This window comes from Natator depressus, chromosome 9, assembly GCF_965152275.1.
Source record: "Natator depressus isolate rNatDep1 chromosome 9, rNatDep2.hap1, whole genome shotgun sequence".
Lineage (NCBI taxonomy): Eukaryota > Metazoa > Chordata > Testudines > Cheloniidae > Natator > Natator depressus.
Window position 1 is genome coordinate 20,045,271 of NC_134242.1, and position 21,877 is coordinate 20,067,147.

The 21,877-nt window shown below is 38.0% G+C and overlaps 1 long non-coding RNA gene across 1 annotated transcript in view; it reads left to right on the forward strand.

Annotated features, from left to right (window-relative positions):
• The window catches only part of LOC141993423 (uncharacterized), a 111,592-nt gene extending 91,897 nt beyond the window's left edge, over positions 1–19,695 (forward strand). Inside the window, exon 4 of the long non-coding RNA XR_012640852.1 lies at positions 19,685–19,695. This is a non-coding gene — a long non-coding RNA (uncharacterized LOC141993423). The remainder of the gene's footprint in view (positions 1–19,684) is intronic.
• Positions 19,696–21,877: the final 2,182 nt, after the last annotated feature.

Consider the following 21,877-nt stretch of genomic DNA (forward strand, 5'->3'; position numbering starts at 1 on the left):
TCTCTGGTATAATTTAACTATAAGTCTTAATCAAGGAGGATTATTATAGCAAATAGAATGGGGTCGGGGTTGTGATATGTCTAACCTTTAGTGTTTAATGCCATGTCTAAAAATATGATTAGATTTGAAAGCATGGAAACTGATAAGCCACTACCTACAATGTCTCAATTTTTCATAATATACATAAACCTGAGTAGAAACAACTTTGTAATCAAGATTGATACTTTCTTACAAATGCCATATTGATCAGCACAGTGAATGAGTGCTAAAGAAAACACTTCCTAAACATGAGGCATAACCTTAAAACTCCACATTTCAACAACCAGTGATGGAGGAGACAGAGGTAAAGTCACTCAAATCACATGACTCATAATAATGAATACATTAATAGAAGACTAATCGCAAGAAATAATGCTAAGAATACCTTGCACTTAAATTTCATTATGAGGTCTCAAAGAGCTAATTACATTGTATGTATTAAGTCTCACAAAACCCTATAATTATTTCCCTTATATTGTAGGGGGAAATCTGAGGAAGAAAAAGATTAGTTAAGCTCCAAATTGTCCCCTAATTTGGGGTATCTCCATTTTTGTGTGCACTGCTTGAGATGACTACTGGTTTCCAAAATGTAGATATTGTGCATAAACTTTGTGTCTCATTTTCTCGACACATCTGGGAACAAATGGGAATAATAATACTTTCTTACTCTAGTTTTTAGAAAATGCTTTCAGATCCTTCAGAAGAAGTGTACATTATCAGTTTTATGTTACTCAGAATAAAGCCAGATACATGGCTAAGTATTGTTAAGGAGAAAAAACAAGAAGAGTATTTTCTGTCTCATCAACCTTCACTTAGTTCTATACCTTCTTTCATTTTCATCCAACTTTTTATTTGCCTGCCCTTCCTTTTTCTTCTTTCCTCTTCCTATGCAACCTTTATTTCTCCTTTGGTACTCTGAATACAGAAGGCATGGAAACCTTTATATAAAAATAAACAACGGAAGAATATTTCATTCTTCAGGCATGCAACTATGCTACACAAAGCCTCATTATGGCCCTTTTGATCTACCATACATTAAGAAATACAGACTTATCAAAAAATGTTTGGCTGCTTGTTATACAAGCTATGTTTGTACTCTATTAAATGATGGTAAGTGTGCTTTGCGGGTTTCCAATTATTTAGACTAAAGTACAAATATGTGTTGCTAATTGGTTAATTATCCTTTGTAAACAGCAAAGTTGGCTTTCAGAGATGTATGCTGCTTTTTAAATGCTATGATCTTTTAGAAAATCTTATTTTATTTGGCTTGCAATTTTTTTTTATGATCCATAACTAAACATGATTTTGTAATTCATAAACAATGTTAAAGAACAAGAGTGATAAATTGGAACTGTGGAGTCATGAAAGTTGCATTGATTAAACCTTGAAAAAATATGTAAAAATAAGAGTGTGATTGAAACCTGGAAGAGCATGTATATTTAAAATCAAACAAACACTTAAAATGAGGACTGGCTAATGGTAGTTTGCGGAAGTTTATTCTGGTTATCCTTTCATGTGCTATGTACTGTTGCTCTGCACCAATAATCAATTGCTGTGTTTCACCCAAGAGATGGTTGCACTTCATTAATGAGAAGAGTGCTTCTGATATAATTTGGATTATAATCCATATTATAAGGAAGAAACCCCTTGTTAACATTTGTAAGGTGCTTTGTGAATCTTTAGGATGAAAGATGTTGTGGGTCTTATCCTGGGAGGTGCTAAGACATAGATAATGTTGATAGGTGTCGGTGCTCAACATCTCCCAGCCTCAGGCACCATGTAAAGATAAAGTTGACATCCTTGTTGAAACTCTCCAGTTCCAGTGGCAGAGGAAGCTTACTGGGCTGAATCTTGGGTGGGTGGCAAAGGAGGGGAAAAACAGTAGCACTATTGCAAGCAACCCCTTTCTCCAATCTCCTGTAAATGAGCTTTCCTCAACCTGAGCAATGCCTCAATAACAACCTTGCACCTGTGCACTGAGGTGATTTTCTGTTTGTTTGTTTTTTACCTTCCATCTTCAGGTTGACCTTCTCCCCATAATAAATCAGCTAAACACAGAGCCAGTTTGCTTGACTTCTAGAGCTGTAGATGTTGTCTATTGTATCGAGACCATAGTAATGGGGGGGGCAGGGCACGCGAGAGAGGAGACTTCAACTGTTTGAAGGCCTGGCTGGCTTCTTTCAGGTAAACATCGCAACATATGAATGCTTATCCTAACCTCAGTGTGAATAAGCTTGCAATCTGTCAAAAACAGGTTGTCTCCACAAATTTATCAGCAGGTTTGAGTAATCCAGTAAATATCTTTTCTCCTGGGATTTCTGCATCTAGTCCAAAAGGAAAGTAGGAAATGCAGAAGCACCCATAAAAATAACTTTTCCATAATCTCCCCATTTTGGGTGTCCTCTCCCAGGCAGTTACTTCAATATCTAGATGGGAAAAGCCAAGGAACTATGTCGCAGGGGCACAAGGCCTTGCCTTTTTGGATAGTTTTCCGGGTCTCTAACCATAGAGATCCCTCCTACAAAAATCTTACCTAAAGTTCTTCAAGACCCAAAGCATAGAGATATAAATATCTCCCCTCAAAGAGTGTAGTCTCCAATCTGACCTATGGCCCCAGAGATGTGGCTAGAGCAACACCCAACACATTGCCCTTCCAAACACTGCTATTTAGGGCACTGCTCTAGTCATATGTCTATGGCCACAGGTCAAATGGAAACTTCACAAGGGTTATGCAAAGGGAAAGACTGGGCAGGAACCAGCAGTAGAGAGGGGAACCAGAGGAGTGGAGGGGCAGAGTCAAGAGGAACATGGGGGAAGTGCTGTTGGGGATGAGGGAAACTTGAAGGGGAAGGCATGGAAAGCAGGGGAATGAGAGAATATTCAAGGGAGGAATTATGGATTTGATAAGCCGTAAGAGCAGAGAATTAATGGATGGGGAGCAAGAGGACCAAACTCATGGATTTGACTGTGGATATTTGTGCAAGTGAGCAATGCAAATGTGCCAATTATGCAAATTGGGGTACTGCCTCATTTCCATAAAGACTGCAGATTTACAGCCAGAAGGTATTGCTGCCAAACTCAAAAGTAGTTTCAGGTTCTGTTCACTTCCAGTTTTGGAAGAAGGTTCAGATACAGTGTTCTTAAACCAGTTTACCCATCACTTACAATAATGAAGATATTGTAAACTATATATTTGAATACATTATAAACTATCCATGTATCACCAGGAGTACAGATAAAAATGCAAAGGTTACATCCTACAGGCAGAGATAATGGTCAGAGATACGGGCATGCTGAATTTCCCAATGCTGTTATTTTCAAGCCAGGAGTCATCTAGTTCACAGATTCTCTGTGGGAGGGTGGTTGATAATCAACATGATAGTTGATTTCTGATTTAAAGTAGCTGAGCAACCAAACTCAAATGAGAGTCTTACAATAAAATGAACGGGGTGGGGGGAGGGGGGGCAGAAAAGCACTGAGAAGTATCTCAAAAGGCAGAAGTAGCTTTGTAGACTGGATACAATGAAATTGGCTCCGTGGTTGAATGCATAGAGTTTTGCCAGGCCTCACAAAGCTCAGTTACTGGCACTCTTTTTGTTCAGGCAGAAAAGGGAAGACACAATTTTTTTCCTCGGTTAAATTCTTTCCAGAAAATATATCCATAGCGACAAAGTACATATTCTTTTAAGTAGCAAAAATGTGCTCATAACAAATGGTTACTTCTGATACGTACCAAATTCTGTTAATTTAACCAGAAGCAAAAAGGATTTATAATAGACAATCAGCATATTCATAAAAAAAGAAACTGGTGTACTTTTCAGATAACCTTAAATGTCACCAAATTGCTCAGTAAAGCTACTGTGTTCTGAAATAAAAGTCTTAGTGTAAGTCTTTCTGTGGAACTGATATTAATTGGAAGGGTTTTCTTTCCTATAATGTGGGTCTTGGTAATGCAATGACAGAACATTTGCTTAATCTTCATAATTCCACTATAATTATTCAAGAAATTTCTATTGCTATTGTTCTAGTGGGCTTCAGACTAATGATCTGATTGCAGGGCTTTTTGGTTAATAGGATGGGACCAGAATGCATCAATAACCAATAGAATCAAAATAGTGCAGTAACAGAACCATTAACATGAAACACAAGGAACGATCCATCTGTTTAACACATCAGTCTTTTGAATTTAGAAAATGAAGCTATGTGACTGAATTAAAGATTAGGTTAGGATAGTCATAAAGTCCTTAAAAATTCCAGAACATTAACTCCTGGTAAAATGGTGATGTCATGCATGACAGACATTTGAAATCAGGCAGAAATCCCAGAATAAATTGGTAACTGTACGATGTGCTTCTCAACCTCTTAGACAGCTAATGGCTGACCTTTGAATCATCTTGCAAATTACTAGAAATATTTAACAATCACTTTTATGGCACACTTACAGATAGCCTATCTCCAGTAAAGATTTATGTTCTGTATACAAGAAATTCTCCAAATTTTACTCATAAAAAGTGGAAAGTAGATATATGTAACGTCTATGGTTTTTTAAATCAATAATGTCTCTTCTTGTGTTGATAAATAGTACACTCCCCATTGTTCTACCCAAGGGTACGCATAAAAAGAGCAATACAGTTGAGTCACTGGAAAACAGGAGGCATTTTGCTTCAATGCCCATATTAAAATTGGAATTCCGTCATTGCTTTTGCTCATATTCATACCATGTGTTTTCGTCACCTTTATTAATTATTGCAATATACTAATACTCGCAGACGCATTGAAGGCAATGAGATTTGGAGGCTGTTCAAAATGGAGGGGGGGAATCCACCAATCATCCCAAACGTGAACAAGCTGAAGTGTAATTATTATGACATTTACTGTACATCACTTAAAGGGTATTTTAGAATTGCTTCTTGATTGAAAAATGCTGCTTAATTAATCAGAAACACATCAAGCTGAGAGTACTAGTAAAGTCAGAGTGATTGACGCTGTTTTTAGTCACTCATTAGGTACCCTGCATAAATACAGACACACCTCATTGCTGGCTATATGAGAGATGGTGACATATGGGAGAGAGAAACAACATGTGACACTGACAAAGTGTGCTGACCATACTTTTTTTTTTTTTTGGTGACCTAAGTTATTATGGGAATTAATTATCTTTCCACTTGTGATGGGAAGGTGTTGAAACCTTTACTACCCCAACCTACCTGTGGACATTCTACAAACTCCTCTCATATCAAAAGGTTGTCCACCAAAGTGCCATGGTTTGATATAACAACATCAACTAAAAGAAAAGGAGTACTTGTGGCACCTTAGAGACTAACCAATTTATTTGAGCATGAGCTTTCGTGAGCTACAGCTCACTTCATCGGATGCATACTGTGGAAACTGCAGAAGACATTATATACACAGAGACCATGAAACAATACCTCCTCCCACCCCACTCTCCTGCTGGTAATAGCTAATCTAAAGTGATCATCAAGTTGGGCCATTTCCAGCACAAATCTCACCCTCCGCCCCCGCCCCCTACACACAAACTCACTCTCCTGCTGGTAATAGCCCATCCAAAGTGACCACTCTCCTTACAATGTGCATGATAATCAAGGTGGGCCATTTCCAGCACAAATCCAAGTTTTCTCACCCCTCCCACACACACAAAAACTCACTCTCCAGCAGGAAATGGCCCACCTTGATTATCATGCACATTGTAGGGAGAGTGGTCACTTTGGATAAGCTATTACCAGCAGGAGAGTGAGTTTCTGTGTGTGTGTGTGTGTGTTTGTGTGTGTGTGTGTTTTTTTGACGGGGGGGGCGGTGAGAAAACCTGGATTTGTGCTGGAAATGGCCCACCTTGATTATCATACACATTGTAAAGAGAGTGGTCACTTCGGATGGGCTATTACCAGCAGGAGAGTGAGTTTGGGGGGGGGAGGGGGAGAAAACCTGGATTTGTGCTGGAAATGGCCCAACTTGATGATCACTTTAGATAAGCTATTACCAGCAGGAGAGTGGAGTGGGAGGAGGTATTGTTTCATGGTCTCTGTGTATATAATGTCTTCTGCAGTTTCCACAGTACGCATCCGATGAAGTGAGCTGTAGCTCACGAAAGCTCATGCTCAAATAAATTGGTTAGTCTCTAAGGTGCCACAAGTACTCCTTTTCTTTTTGCAAATACAGACTAACACGGCTGTTACTCTGAAACCTACCAGCAGGAGAGTGAGTTTGTGTGTGTGGTTTTTGGAGGGGGGTGGGGGGGTGAGAAAACCTGGATTTGTGCTGGAAATGGCCCACCTTGATTATCATACACATTGTAAAGAGAGTGGTCACTTTGGATGGGCTATTACCAGCAGGAGAGTGAGTTTGTGGGGGGGGGGGGTGAGAAAACCTGGATTTGTGCTGGAAATGGCCCAACTTGATGATCACTTTAGATAAGCTATTACCAGCAGGAGAGTGGGGTGGGAGGAGGTATTGTTTCATGGTCTCTGTGTATATAATGTCTTCTGCAGTTTCCACAGTATGCATCCGATGAAGTGAGCTGTAGCTCACAAAAGCTCATGCTCAAATAAATTGGTTAGTCTCTAAGGTGCCACAAGTACTCCTTTTCTTTTTGCGAATACAGACTAACACGGCTGTTACTCTGAAACATCAACTAAAAAGCATTATAGCCCTGTGCTATAATGCTATTCCTTTCACAGTGACATTTAGATGCTGTCCTTTCAAATATGGCTACATTCACACCAATGCGACTAGGGAAAAAGGTTTGAGTCAGCAAAAACAAACCCCACTGCATATGAATTCCCCCTCACATACACAGAAGAAATCCTTTCCTTGAAGCTGCCTGGCACATTCAGGCATTCAGATACTATGGTATAAGAACCTATATAGAAAAAGGGTGTAGTTGGGGCTAGGGTTCCCCCCATACACAGATTGTGGAGGACTGATCTAGGTTATTATAGTGAATATGAACACATTTGTTTTTTGTTTTAAATGGGATACAGGAGAATTTGCTATTCTAGTCAGAAATTCAGAAAGGCTCGGCCCTGGAGCTAATCCAGATTTTTTCCTTTGGAAATTTTTGATGAAAATCATGAGGCATTACCATAAGACTTTGGATGACAGTAGGAGTTGTCTCAGCTGAAATATTTCAATGAAAAAACAAAACTTTATGCAGAAAGCAGATACTTTTGTTTAGTCGAAGACTCGATTTTCCATATAAAAACACTTGTGACAGAAATTTTTCAACCAGCCTTACTCAGCACCCAAATTTCAAAAAGAGATTGGCTCCCATTTGAGCACCTAAATATGTGGCCAGGTTTCCAGAAGATCTAAGCCTCTAAGTTGCATGTTGGTTGATGAGCTCTTTTGATGATCTGCCCCAGCATCACAGTGGGAATTCCTAGGTGCTGAGATCATTAGAAAAATTGCCCTTATTTGGGTGCCTACATGTTCTGAGCTCTTTTCAAAATCTCACTTCTCTTGTGGATAGTGAGCACTTTGAAATCTCACCTTTAGCTCCTTTGAAATCTGGCCCTATAAATATATTTTAAATTAAAAAAAAAAAAGTACCCCACTACACTTACTGAGAAAACAAGAAATGTTAGGGTGAATGTTTAGCTCTCTACTTGCAAGAGCAGATCACATTTAGCTTAATAATGAACGGTTCAGTCGGTATCAAAATACAACCAATGATATACTGCAGAATGAACACATAGTGCAGAGAATTATGGAAGTCATTAAGCACGTTGGAAAAGATCACTACCATTGCACTACCCATGCAAGCCCCTATCTCATGTGAAATTTACAACATTGTCTTTATTTACAACATATGCTTCCTAGGCAGGTAACTAGCACAGGCGTTTTCCATTCTTAAATTGCTTTGTTTGCTCATAAGCATTTATCCACTCTAGGGGCCTATCAACATGATTAGGTCTCCTCCTTGTCTACATTTTGCATAATTCAACAGAGAATGATATATGAACAGTGGAAATGCCAAGCATATAGTTTTCTGAGTTCTCTCCCACCATGCCTTTTCAATTCTTGTTAAAATACATAACTTTACACCCAACCCTCAAAGTGAAATACTTGAAGGATGATCTTATTAATCTCTCACATCACTCGTGTAGAAATTCCACCGTGAAACATATTTTTCATGATCTAAAAGTAGCTTTGAGTAATAAAAAACTACCAGTGTCCCAACTCACTGAGTCACCCTCCTGTGTGGTATAGCATTGTTAGTGTTCTGCTTTATAGCCCAGCCACCAGATTGATTTAGTGCACTCAAGTGTGAACAAACAAGCAGAATTGTGTTTTCCAGATTTAAATCTTTGAGTAATAATGTCTGTAGTTTGTTGAAAATCTGTTTTATTGAAAACTGAATATGTCAGCTCAGTCATCACTTTAATTTGTTTCAAATGATTTATTGGAGTTTAATGCTTTTTCTCTTACTAGATTTTTATGTATTTTCTTGATGAAATGAAAAGCACCGAAGCTTCAACTTGAAAGAAGAGTTTCATCAATGTGTCAGTAGTGAGCACAATTTTAATAAAACACACTTTGGGAAAGTTTCTTGCTGAAACATTTTTTAAACTTTGTGAGGGCAGAATGGGGGCGATTGTGGGTGTGGGGAGATGGGAAGTAAAGTAATTATGATTCAGTGAAGCTGTTCTTTATTACTAGTTGCTTTCCAAAATAGAATATCTTGAACTTCTGCATGTTGTGCTTAAATAGTTCAGAAATCAAGTTCGCTCCCCCTCAAATTCACACAAACCCCTTTGTCTGGCTATGCTGGCAGGAGGACAGGAGATACTGGATGTGGTTTTCATATACCTGGGGGGCTTCTGTCAGTCCTCCCCCCTACTTTCCCATCCTGGCCCCCAGCCCACCCGCTGCTGGGACCTTATCATCCCCCCTCAAATGAGAGTTAAGATGAGCTATAAAGGAAGCGGTTTGGCTATCTTCTGTGTCATAGGAGCTCTGAACCCCCCATTTCCATTCCGTTACCAAATACCTCCTTCAAATCCTTTACCAGTCCATTTATCTAATCATTGTATCCCTTCCCTTGGGAGTACCTGCACTAGACATCCGCTCCACAACAGCAATGAGTTACAACATCATAGCCCAACTCCTGTTCCATGTTTGCCCCCAGCTAAGTCCCTCCTTCCCAAATTCAGTGTGGGAAAGGCAAAAAACCCCATTTCACCTAGGCCAATCTGGCAGTGAGGAAAAGAAAGGAGCGACTAGCACAGTGTCCATGGCGGATCCTGACCAAACCTGGTATTTCTCCACTTCCATGGGTGGAAGGCTGGGTGCTGCTCCACCTGGTCCAGGTAAAAGAGGGCATCTCTTGCCTGGCATGTACTGGTATAACCTCCCCTCTCTTCCACTGCTCAGAGGGATGGGTCAGCGTGCCCACACTGACTTACTCTGCAACTGCTGAAAACTCATTCCGTGCTTATCCCTTAAAGCAGCATACACCTTCCTCCAGAGAGCCAGACAATGCCCCCTCCCACTTAGTGTGTGGCATGGTCATGATATTAAAACCTACCCTGACACAATTCAAAATGATGTTGTGATTTTCATTAGAAACTTGGTACATTCTGACAACTAGAATAAACTTGTAAATTATCATTTGTAATTTCATTAAAAGCCAGTGGTGAACTCAAAATGAGGTTTCATCTGTGCCCTCATCATGGAGATTGAACATTCTCAGTCCACGGGAGACTGCAAACAGGCTTTTGGCTGTGCCACGCCGTGACATGTAACTTCTGTACATGCAGCTGCCATGACAATGAATAAAAGGGAGGAGAAATAGAGGACTAGATCTTCAGGGGTAGTTAAGTTTCCTTTGCACCTTACACTGGCTTAATCAGCCATTCACTCCCCACCTCCTCATATAGGTGTGTAGGGTAAGAAGAGACCCTTTCAAATTGGTGAAACTGAGAACATCCCTGCAATAGTAGTTTTTTTGTGCCAGGGGCTTGTTCAGGCCCTGACTGCATTCCAGATCACGACATTTGTTTTTTCCTCCCTTACTCAGTTGCACAGCTGAGGATCCAGTCCAGAGAAGTCTCCACAGTAAATGACTTGTCAGTCTCACCATTTTCTGGATGCACTTAAACATAGGGAATATTATTTGCTGATTGTCTTGTAGTTGAAATTTATCTGGTATCTCTATCCCCGTCCCCAAATGTGATTGAAAGCTGGAAAGTTTGAAAGGTGTCAGCCAACAGTAAAATCTCAAATTCCTTTCGCAGGCAGGTATGCTTTTAAACAGCCGTGAAAGACTGTCAAGTTATTGTGGGTCAGTGTGAATCACACAGGTCTGTATGACTGACCTAACCTTATGGGAACTGCACCCTTTACGTAAAAGGCAATTCTGCATGTCCTCAAAGAATATAGACAACATTCTGAGCTCTTGCACACAGGTTTCCCTCGAGAATAACTTTGCCTACAATGTTTCTTTGAGTTTAAATCCATGTAACTGAGAGCTGAATTTGACCTGTAGACTCCATTTTAATTTTAAAAGGGACTTTTTTTTTTATGAAAGTGTGGCATGCAGATTGGGTATCATCAACTGCACTGGTTTCAGAGTAGCAGCCGTGTTAGTTTGTATGCACAAAAAGAAAAGGAGTACTTGTGGCACCTTAGAGACTAACACATTTATTTGAGCATAAGCTTTCGTGAGCTACAGCTCACTGCATCAGATGTTTTAACTTCCAAGTCCATTGATTTTGGCCAAGATGGCTTTGTAAAACTTGTGGAATGAAACCTATGTACTTAATCACTTTGTGTCTGATTCTTGTAACCTTACAATGACTAATGCCAGCAGAAATAAGCCATTTCCTTGACCCCAGATTTGGCATATGTTCATTAATAACCCTCTTTATAGGCTTTAGGGCTACACAGGTGCTCTCTTTGAAAGAGAGATTTCAAACATTCAAATGGATGTCAAGAAGGTCAAATAAAAGGAGGTAATGGACTATCAAGAATATAAACCAAGTTTTAAAATCTTATTTCCCCAGCATTCAATGAGCTGTTCCTCTAGTTGCAGATTATACATTCCTTTGGTATTTATTGCAATAACAATCATGACCTTTCTTGGTATTAATGAGAATATAATGTGTACTTACATAGAAATTCCATTATAATTTAGAAAATCATTTGCCTCCCAAAATATATGGTATGCCAACATAAACATTAAAATGTTCCAAAACCTAGCTGAGTCAAAACGAACATAGGAAACTTCTACATGAGATAAGTAAAATGCTAAGTAAGAACAGCACCCAAAAGAGGAAATAAACGAATACTGAAATAATGAAGGCACTTTCAGTACCCCATACCTGCATCACATCTCAATGAAAGTTCAAGCAAGGTGAATTGGCAACATGATGGCAAATGAAATTCAGTGTTGATATATGCAAAGTAATGTATATTGGAGAGGAAAATTTGACCTACCAGACTGAGTTCTAAATTAACTATCACCTGAGGAAAATATTCTGGACATGATTACTACTGTTCATTGTGCAACTGCAGTCAAAAAAGCAAACAAATTGGTAGGATACCTAAATAATGGTATGGACAATCATACAGAAAAGATAACACCATTATATAAACCAATGGTTCACTCTCATCATCTGGAATATTGTGTTCAGTGCTGGTCAACCCACCTCAGACAGATAGGCTGAATTGGAAGGGGTTCAGAGACTGGAAATGAGACAGATTACAGACATGGAAAAAATCATATGAAGAAAGATTTAAAGGATTGGGATTGTTGACTTTAGAGAGGAGGAAAAATAAGACGGGACATGATTAAACTATGCAGAATGACTAATGGGATAAAAAAGGAAGCTTCTTCTATTCTCCTAGTCTCATAATTCAAAAATTAGTGGGTATTCCCTGTAATAGAAGGGTAAAAAATTAATAAAAGAACATTCTTTTTTACACAATACATCTGTAGAATGCAATACCATAGGATAGCATTAAGGCCAAGAAAGTTGTAAGACTCAAAGAATGATTGTACATTTATATGGATCACCAGAATAGCCAGGGCTTCAATATAAATTTGTAAGGGACTAAAAACCTCATGTTTCTGGGTTTAACTCAATTTCTAATCATTAGGGATTAGATATTTTCTGGATGGCAGTTTATCTAATATCTACCCTATTACAAGATTTTTTGCACCTTCTTCCAAGGCATCTAGTTTGTGGACACAGTCTGATATAGTACACTGGACTAGATTAGACTACAGATCTAATCCAGAACGTTTATAGTGCCAACAGCTTTTCCATGTGATAATGCTAATCCAGATGCTGATGTTTCAATTTTTGTGTTTATTGTAGTTGAGCTGGTATTTGTATGACTGGGGTCTTGCTCACTATAATTCAGAAAACAGATATTGCTACACTAAATCTAGAAAGCAAACATGATTGCATTACAACAGGATGGCATATATGGGGTACCCATAGTAATAAGTCTATAACTTTCAAAATTATCAAATTAATTATATATATATATATATAATTTCATGATTCTCAGAACAATAAATACAAATTAAACAATCTTTTTTTTAACAAAATGGCTGAACAGTGCCACAAAGGCACATGTGTCCAAAAATTATACCTAGGGCATCTGAAAAGTGAGGAAAGGGTAAGAGGGACTTTCTAAGACATATGGCCACTTGTTGGACAAAAAGAAGGGCTGGGAAAAAGGACGAGCACACAGTCTAACATGGACTTCTACCTGACACAATGTCACAGGCTGGAGAGTGGCCACTTCTCAGATGTATAAGGAAAAGTAGGAATACAGTTACTACTACTTTTACTCAAAGTGAGAGTTGTGATGGCAGCTGGGATACCGATGGTGATGGCAATGACAATGGTTGGGGGAGCGCAATGAGTTAATAGACACTCATTGGACAACAGAAGCATCGGACCATTTCTGACCTGACTGTGAACTCTACACAATTTTGCATATATACTTTCTGAACATTCTGGTTATGTGTGGGGGTGAGGGTTGCACATACCAACAACGGTATCCCATCCCAGAGATTTTGCACTAAAGAAGTTTGAGACTTGTATTTCCATAAAAAAAATTCACATCAATTATTTTTATGAAATAATGAAAATCAAGGTAAGTGGCAGCCATGAGATGAATGTAGTCTGGTTTAGACTCTTTGCAAGTCCCGTTCTCCAGAGGGAACCCCTACCGGCAACTGGCATGGCTTAAATTTCTCTAAAAGCTACAATTCAGCTTCCAGCTTCCTAAATAATGAAAGACATAATTAGTGGTGGAAGTGCCAGCTCATGAAGGAATGTAGCTCACTATTGCAGCAAGGCTGTGTACAGGGAGGGTAGGATCTAAACAATAAAACTAATTCAAAAGAACTTCAAAATGATTTTTAAATTTAAAAAAACCCAATTAACTCCATCCATTCTATTGAATGAGTGAACACATTAAACAACTCCCTATCCTCTTCTGATCAATATATCCCTCCCTCTCTCCCATACTTCAACTCTATAATTATATCTTTCCCATAAGTAAACAATTAAGACTTCATTATTTTAAAGACCTAGTAAAACATACAAGGAACTTGGCATTTGTTCCCAAACTCTGGTTATAAGACAAGTTTTGTGGGGTGTTGAATGCATCCAGTGGGATCGGGGGGAATTAGCACTGTGTAAGATCAGTTCCTATATTTTCTTACATTGGGTGGATGTTTACAACACATTGACTTTTAATTTGTAAATAGCATAGATTGAGCCTTTCCACAGTGTTCTGAGTCTGAGTCACTCTGCTCCCTCTTTGCAACTGAGGTGGGGAGTAGTTTGCTACAGGTTTTTATTAGGTATAGCATAATTCCTTCTCCTACCGGACCAGTGCATTGGCAGGGTAGATACAAGGATTTGTGTCTCAGACATGTTTAGTTCAGCTCATTTAGAGGGCAGAGTGTTGGTGAGGCAAAGGTTCATTTATCACATGGCTATAGCTAGTATCTACAGCTCTCTCCATCATAGGACTTATTGGCTATTAAGATCCAATTACAACAGCCATGTACCTTCAAAATCTTCATTCCTTCATCTGATGCCCCATTATAGCTTTTCTGAACTTTCCAGTCCTTTCATTCCATTATACTTTGCCACGGATTCACAGTACCTGAAACGACTCCTGGCTAACGTATCACTAGACGTTGCTCAGATTCTATAGTGATGGCTGAGGAATTAGAACCAAAAGCAGAACAGAAATATTTCATTGTGCTATTATGTTAATACAGTCCTGCCAGTTTTCAACAATTGTAAACATTTGGCAGTTTACCTACAGAGATACAGTTATGACTGAAAATAGTTATTCAAATTGAAGAACAGATACATAATTAATATAAATGCTGCTACTATTAATAAAACATGGACAATATTTACTTGTTACCAGTTTAATTAGTCTGATAGTTTTATTCATTTTACCAGGAGGTTACATTTTCTACCACTGATTGTGGATGGTAATGATGTCTGCAATTCTGAAAGTTTATGGTCTGGACACACAATCTGTGCTGCATGAAAGATTTTTTGATTCTTGACCACATCATGAATTAAAATAATTTTATCCCACTTCTGGATAAATATGAAAATTGGAAAGGTGCCTTATTTTGAGCTTGCTTGATATGTGAATGGATGTATTGTTTACTTTCTTCCTCCCACACAGCCAAATGTGCAGCCTGAGTTTGTGCCAGATGATAATGAACTTTACATTGTGTTAATAGAGCTCTCAAATTGATTCAAAAGGTAAATGGATATAGTTGAGGTTGACCTACATAGTCAAGCAAATGCTGTCTCTGTTGATAAATTCTTCGGACAATAGCATAAGTACATGTTCAGCTGTCAGTAAGAAAGGCTCTGTGTAGCAGCAAATATGGTGAATTACATCGGAAAGCTACAATAGAAAATTTGTCTTCTATGTTCATCTGCTGCAAAGAGCAACTGTTGACAGAAAATAGGGGAAAAACTGTAATCAGTATTCACTGATATGCAAAAGATATTTTTGCAGATGAACCAATGTGTATCCTTGAGCAATTCCCTTCCAGCTAAGGCAGGAACCTCTTAAGCCCTATACAAACTAGAATTTCTGTGTTCCCTTTACACTTAGCTACAGACTATACGTAACAATAGTCAACCCTGGAGGTGACAAATGATCCCTTATTCAAGATGAAGGATCTAGAGCTGATTGAAACATAAGTGTTTCCCATGCAAAATAACTCATTTTCTCTCATAATTTTTGTATTTATTTTTAAAAGAAATTAAAAATTTCATTCCACTTCTATTTGAAACTGAAAATTTCATACTGAGTCATTTCAGAACTGAACATTTATTTACTCTTGATACATAATTTTAAAAAGGCTTTGTTTCAATTCATTAGAATAAAAAAAGAACAACATTTGTGTGTCCCTCCCACAACCTTCTCTCCTTTTCCCTCTCCTTTCCTCTACGGAGGAAAAATGTGAAAAGAAGACAGACACAAAAACATTGAAAACCAAAGCCCATTTTTGTTTGAATGCGAATAGAATCAATGATGAAAAATTGAAAAGCCATTTTTGTTTTCAAAAATGAGATAAAAATATTTCAATTAGCTCCAGAAGGAACAAAGTTTCCTGTCAAGTTCAACATGTTATTTCCTGCCACTGTAACAAATGGAGTCCTGTAAAACCCGAAGGACTTGTACTGCATTGGAGGACAGAGGACAGAGGCCTTCAATTGATGGTGAGGTCTGGGCCTTGGTTAGCTTTTTTCCCCCTCTCACTTGAAGAATCACTTCAGTCTTGCCAAGGTATATTTTGAGCCAGCATCTCTTGATCCAACTGATCTCTAATCAATCAATCAATCAACTGATCTACCTGCTAATCTCTTGCAGGTATTGTTTGAGAGTGTATGTTCTTAGATTGTGCCCACTACCATAGTATCCGATGCACCTATTTTTCTCTATTCCTATTATTTTTATAGGGTTGTTCGCAAAAGACTAGGTTGAAGAAATAGGTTTTAAATTTTGTTCTGACGGTGCAAAGGTTCATCATCATTCCAATCTCTTCTGGAAGCAAGTTCCACAGTTATAGCAGTCTCACAGTACAAGGTGGTAATTCCCTTCTTCCAGCAGAATATGGCTTCTGTCACCCTAGCTACTGCTGCTTTAGACACAGGCACTCTCAAAGGAAATGGTAGTATATGCCTTACCATGGAACTGTGATATCTTTGTGATCTGACCTCATTGAATGGTGTCTTTTTTAAAATTCACTTACAAACAACTAGTATTTGAGCAGTAAAGAGACCTTTAGGTTCCAGAGGAGAAATCCTGGCTACACTGAAGTCAATTAAAATGGGGTCAGGATTTCACCCAGTATTCTTGATGTTCAAGTTCCCATTTGCCAGCTTCATAGTGCATGACAGTAGTACTTAGTGTCCTTGGCCAGAGTGTTGGTACTGAAAGGAGGTAGCTGAGGAATGCAGGGAAGCAATGTATGCAGACCAGTGGATTCTTTTCCCAGTAACTCCCACCCCCAATTTCAGGATGTAAGTGTAATTGTTCAAACCAGCTTAGCAACCATATCTCTGTATGCTGTGAAACTATCCTATCTCAAGTAAAATAGGATGAGGCCAAGGTTTAGGTTCATCTCTATTAGAAATAATGAAAAATATCATTTCGAAAAGGTCATTTGGTTTCCTCCCAACCAGATGGAATGATGGACTGCAGACTGGAACACAGCAAAATGATCACATCTTCCACAAACTATTTGTTCCAGACTGTGCTCATGCATCTTCATGCCTTTGAAACCTTTTCATTATCAACCTAAAATTCATAACATTTTTATGGAAGAATAAACCTCCATAAAGAAGTCTCCCAGACCATTATTAAACAGAAAATTAGGAACACTTAATATTAATCGTCACTAATATCACCTTTCCATTTTCCCCTAAATTAGAGCTTATTTCAACTAATCAAAGGGAGGGTTATATTAAAGCTGCTTGAATTGACTTGGTAGCTGCTGTAGTCTCACCTCTTCAAATCTATAACCTACCTTTCATGTCTCTCCTGGGAAATGTTTCTATTAACCCAGAGATTAATACCACTTGGCTAGCGTTCTCTCTCCTTGATCATTCTGCTACTGGGTAAGTAATATATTTTAAGAATGCTTCATTACAGCAGAATCCTGTTATCCGAGTTGACAAGAAAACGACTTTGGGGGCCTTTTGGCCACTTATAAGGTATTAATAGAATTAGTGACTTATATGTAAATGACTAATTTGCATCCTTTGCAGAACCTTGTACCTATTTTAAGTTGCCAAATAATCATTTCCATTTTATGCAATTACATAGCTGCTTATGTGTTACATAAAATTGAATCAATTGCTTTAAATGTTGTTGATGTTGCTACTGTATCATGAATACTAAACTGGGATTTATATAGTACATTTTAAAAAAACCCAACACTGTAGAAGTTTGGGGCCCAGACTTATTGGTATTGAAATAACTTTGGAATTGTCCCTTAACACTAATATTCTCCGGAAACAACAAGATAATATTCGCTCAGAGTTAATGAAATTTTCCTTCACAGTAGCTCTCACATAGCATTTTTACTTTATTTTATATAAAGCCATGTGGACTCCTATCTATCCTCACCCTGCCAGTTTTGTTGTACATGTAAACATATTACTCATCTATTTCTTTTTTAATTGCTCTTCACTACAAATTGTGTAAACCTAAGTTTCTTTTCATATCAGTACAACAATCAGCATTATTTAATGGATTATTGCTAGGTTCAGTCTATTATTTTTAAATAAAACCATTCATACTAATATGAACACCAGTCTTAAAAAGACAGAGTGATGATAATTTATTGTCAAGAGATTCAAAATTAGGTTTGAACTTTACTAAAGATTTTGATTAGGACCATATTTTCAAACATGTGCATGCCCCTCAAGCACACATCCATCATGCATGCAACCCATGACATATATGCACAGATATCAGGGTTTGCACATGTAAATCAGACATGCACGAAAATGTAGGCAACTGTCCTCTGGAAATTTGGGCAATAGATTTCACAAAATGGCTAAATATGGCTTGTTTTATATTTAACATTGAAGCTCAACTTAAAAATAATAAAATGCCTAAATTTTGCCTGAGGCAACATAGAACTGGTAATTTTGGATGAGCTAGATTTTTACCCGGAAAGCTCCATTGAAGTATGTGGGTAAAATCCTGACCATTGAACCCAATGGAAGTTTTGACATTCACTTATTGGGGCCAGGATTTCATCCAATGAATCAATGCAGTTTTGTTGATTAATTCCAGCTGAAAATATGGTCTTTAATTCTGATCACAATGTTGGCACTTGTCAATACATGTGTATGCAAATTCTACAAACTGGCTGCTTATAACCCCCCACGTATATTGTATAGATGTTTGGGAACCTGGTTTTGAAAAGTTGGCCCTTTAGTATCTAATGACGTTAAAAAAGATGCTCTGAACAATGTTTTGAGAAACAAACATATCAGCTATTTGGGTCAGGAACAATATGTTTTTATACGTACAGTGCCTAGCACAATGGGGTCCTGAGCCTTAAACTGGTAGCCTATGTGCTACCACAACACAAATTAAACAATAATAATAATGATTTAATTGCATCTTGCAGATACTATTATACTAAATGATTTCTTGGGAAAAGGCTGCAGTTTCATTGAAAGGCAAAATATGTAGCTCCAAAAGAAAAACTTTAATTATATGATTACTGATAAAAGATGTCCCTGTTCCAGTTTCTCTGATGCCAATATATGGAGTCTCCATCATGCATACTGAATTCTGCTTCTCTGCTTTTGATAGTTGAAAACAATCAGAAAGTGGGAGAAAGGAGATTTTTTCTGATTTCTCAAAATTACTAGTTTTCCACAGGAATTCCAGTTTTCTAGCATAAAAGTTGGCTTTGATTACAGAAAAAAACTGCATAGAATATGTTGATTAGCTATATTAATAATGTTGATTCACACCAGTTGGTGTGTGGGTACAAATCCCTTGCTGGAAAATACATTTCTTGAAAGATCATAATGTTTCAGACAACATTTAGTCACTTCCAGAATTAACGTGATCCTGGAAATGTCAGTTATTGCAGACTTGCTGAGGTTTATATATTGGGGGGGAAAGCAAGGTCTTGCCTAATTTAACATTTCTAATAAAATTCATGCCAACAAGCTATATTTTTAAAAGCCATTTAATTGTTTCACAACTTTTTTTTCTTTTTAATTCCAACCACTCTTTTTTCAGTAATTGTGTGGCCCATGAAGTTGAGCATAGATTTACTGGAACATAGTTTATAGGATTTCTTCTTCCACAAGATACTCATACTTTAACATGAAAATATCATGTAATATCATTTTCCATTCCCGTTTAAGTACTACAGGTCCTGGGATCTCCAGTAGATGATATCATTGACCTGGATAGATGTGGAATGTTTGCAAGGGTAGAGAATGAGGCACCAGAACATGCCTATAAACTTCAAGGGTACTAGTGGAAAATCAGTGAGATTTCCAAAGCGGGCAGTGCTAACTCAGTGAAGGAGGTTGCTAAGATGACCTGAGGTTGCACTGACTGAGGGCATTTCCCACAACAGCCTCCACCACCAGTGCTTCTATGGAACTCCCAGCAGAACATGTCCCACCCTTGGAGAGAATCCCCCACTGGGTGTCACAGCCTCAGGGAAGTGGAATCTGAATCTTCTTGAATCAGGAAGGTAAATATTGACCCTGCTAAAAAGAGAACCTCAAGGACTGCACACATTAGAGATCAAATGACCATAGTCAACTCATGCACCTTATTCTGAGACATGCTGTGTATGTAAGATGACCTTCTGTTGGACTTCGGTCTTGATGATACTGGCCATCTGAAAAACAGATAGTCTCCCCGTTGTGTTACATTAATTACTAATATCCCCCTTCAATTAGTACATTGCTCATTGATCACAGAAGCTGATATTAAGCTCTGAAGGAGGCCATGAAACATCTGTCCAATCCAGGAGTGACATAAGTTTTAACATACTTGATAAATACCTACAGAAAATGCATTAGAGGAAGAAACGGATTAGTTTAGCAGTAAATCATTGAATCATAGGACTGGAAGGGACCTCGAGAGGCCATCTAGTCCAGTCACCTGCACTCATGGCAGGACTGAATATTATCTAGACTATCCCTGACAGTTGTTTGTCTAGCCAACTTTTAAAAATCTCCAATGATGGAGATTCCACAGCCTCCCTAGGCAATTTATTCCAGTGATAAACCACCATGACAGTTAGGAAGTTTTTCCTAATTTCCAGCCTAAACCTCCCTTTCTCTAATTTAAGACCATCACTTCTTGTTCTATCCTCAGCAGTTAAGGAGAACAATTTTTCTACCTCCTCCTTGTAACAACCTTTTATGTACTTGAAAACTGTTATGGCCCTTCTCAGTCTTCTCTTTTCCAGACTAAACAAACCCAAAATATGCTGTTTAATTGAAGCTGTACCAATTTTTATTAAGTTTTCAATGGGAAGGTTTCTGAGGTCCAGGTGGGTTGTCTGGTCACTTTTCTCTGAAAACAGACTTTTCAACAAAATCCCATTTCACAAAAACTTTCAATATGGTTTTTGTTCCACATCAGCATGAAAACAAATTTTGAAACCTCAAAAGTCTTTGTGAAACGGAACTATCAGTCTCAGGCCAGCTAGTTACCAGGTGCTCAGACTAGATTTAACTAAAAGAAATAATTTATAATGAAAATATGTACCATGGATTAACAAATAGCACATTTGTAACAAAGTAATAGTTAAATCTCAATCAATATAATTGGGGATTATCATTAAATCCCAATACAGTCAACCTATGTGTATGATCTTGAAGTAAGTATGCTACGTATGTTATGGAAATTGCTAAACCATACACATGGCACGACACAATTTCCTGCTGTCACAAAATATGAATCTCACCCACTTTAACCTTTTCTTCTCCTCACATTTCAGACATGCCAATGACATGCTCCACACTGAGCTAACAGAATTCTTTCTGTGTTCTTTCATATATTCATCATGCTTTGCCTTCCAGTAACCAGAATTTACCCTCTTCCCTAAAGTTCCACAATGAACCCAAATGACTGGAAACTCACTATAAACAAAGATGGTCAGAGATGGTCTGATAATAGAAAAAAAATATTTTCAGACTTTTTCCCCATTCTCCAATGAATTTTTCAACATTTTTCCAACCAGCTCCTGTTTTGATTTAATAAGAGTGTGATAATGATAGCTAAGATTTGAAATAGGTATAATCATCATTATAGTGAATTCACTGCCTGGATTAGGCAAGAGACAGCAGGTGGACATACACAGACTTGCATTTACAAAAACCAAAAAACACACACAATTTCATAAGCAGCAGTGAAGAAATGAAGAAAAATTGCAGTATAGCTTTATGGGGGTGCTGTTGGAGAAGAAGTATTAAAATGAAACCATCTTCAGCCCTATATTTAAGGCCCAATCTTTTGGAAGCATATTGGAAGTTCTGCCTGAGTGGAAAAAGCAGGAAGAGAGCCTTGCAGAGAAAAAAAAAGTGCTGATCAATAATAATTTTGTGTAAACTAGAAAGGATAGGTGAATGATCTAAGTGCTCTGTAAGCAAACATTTTCTATAATGTGTAATTCAATTTCCTGAAAGTAACTCATTAAGCTACTATTGAAGCTAACTGTTCACATATATATTCACTAAAAGAGGATCACAGTTTTAACATTGCAACATTGGCGTGGCTTAAATTAAATGCCTAAAATCTTGCCATTTCGGTC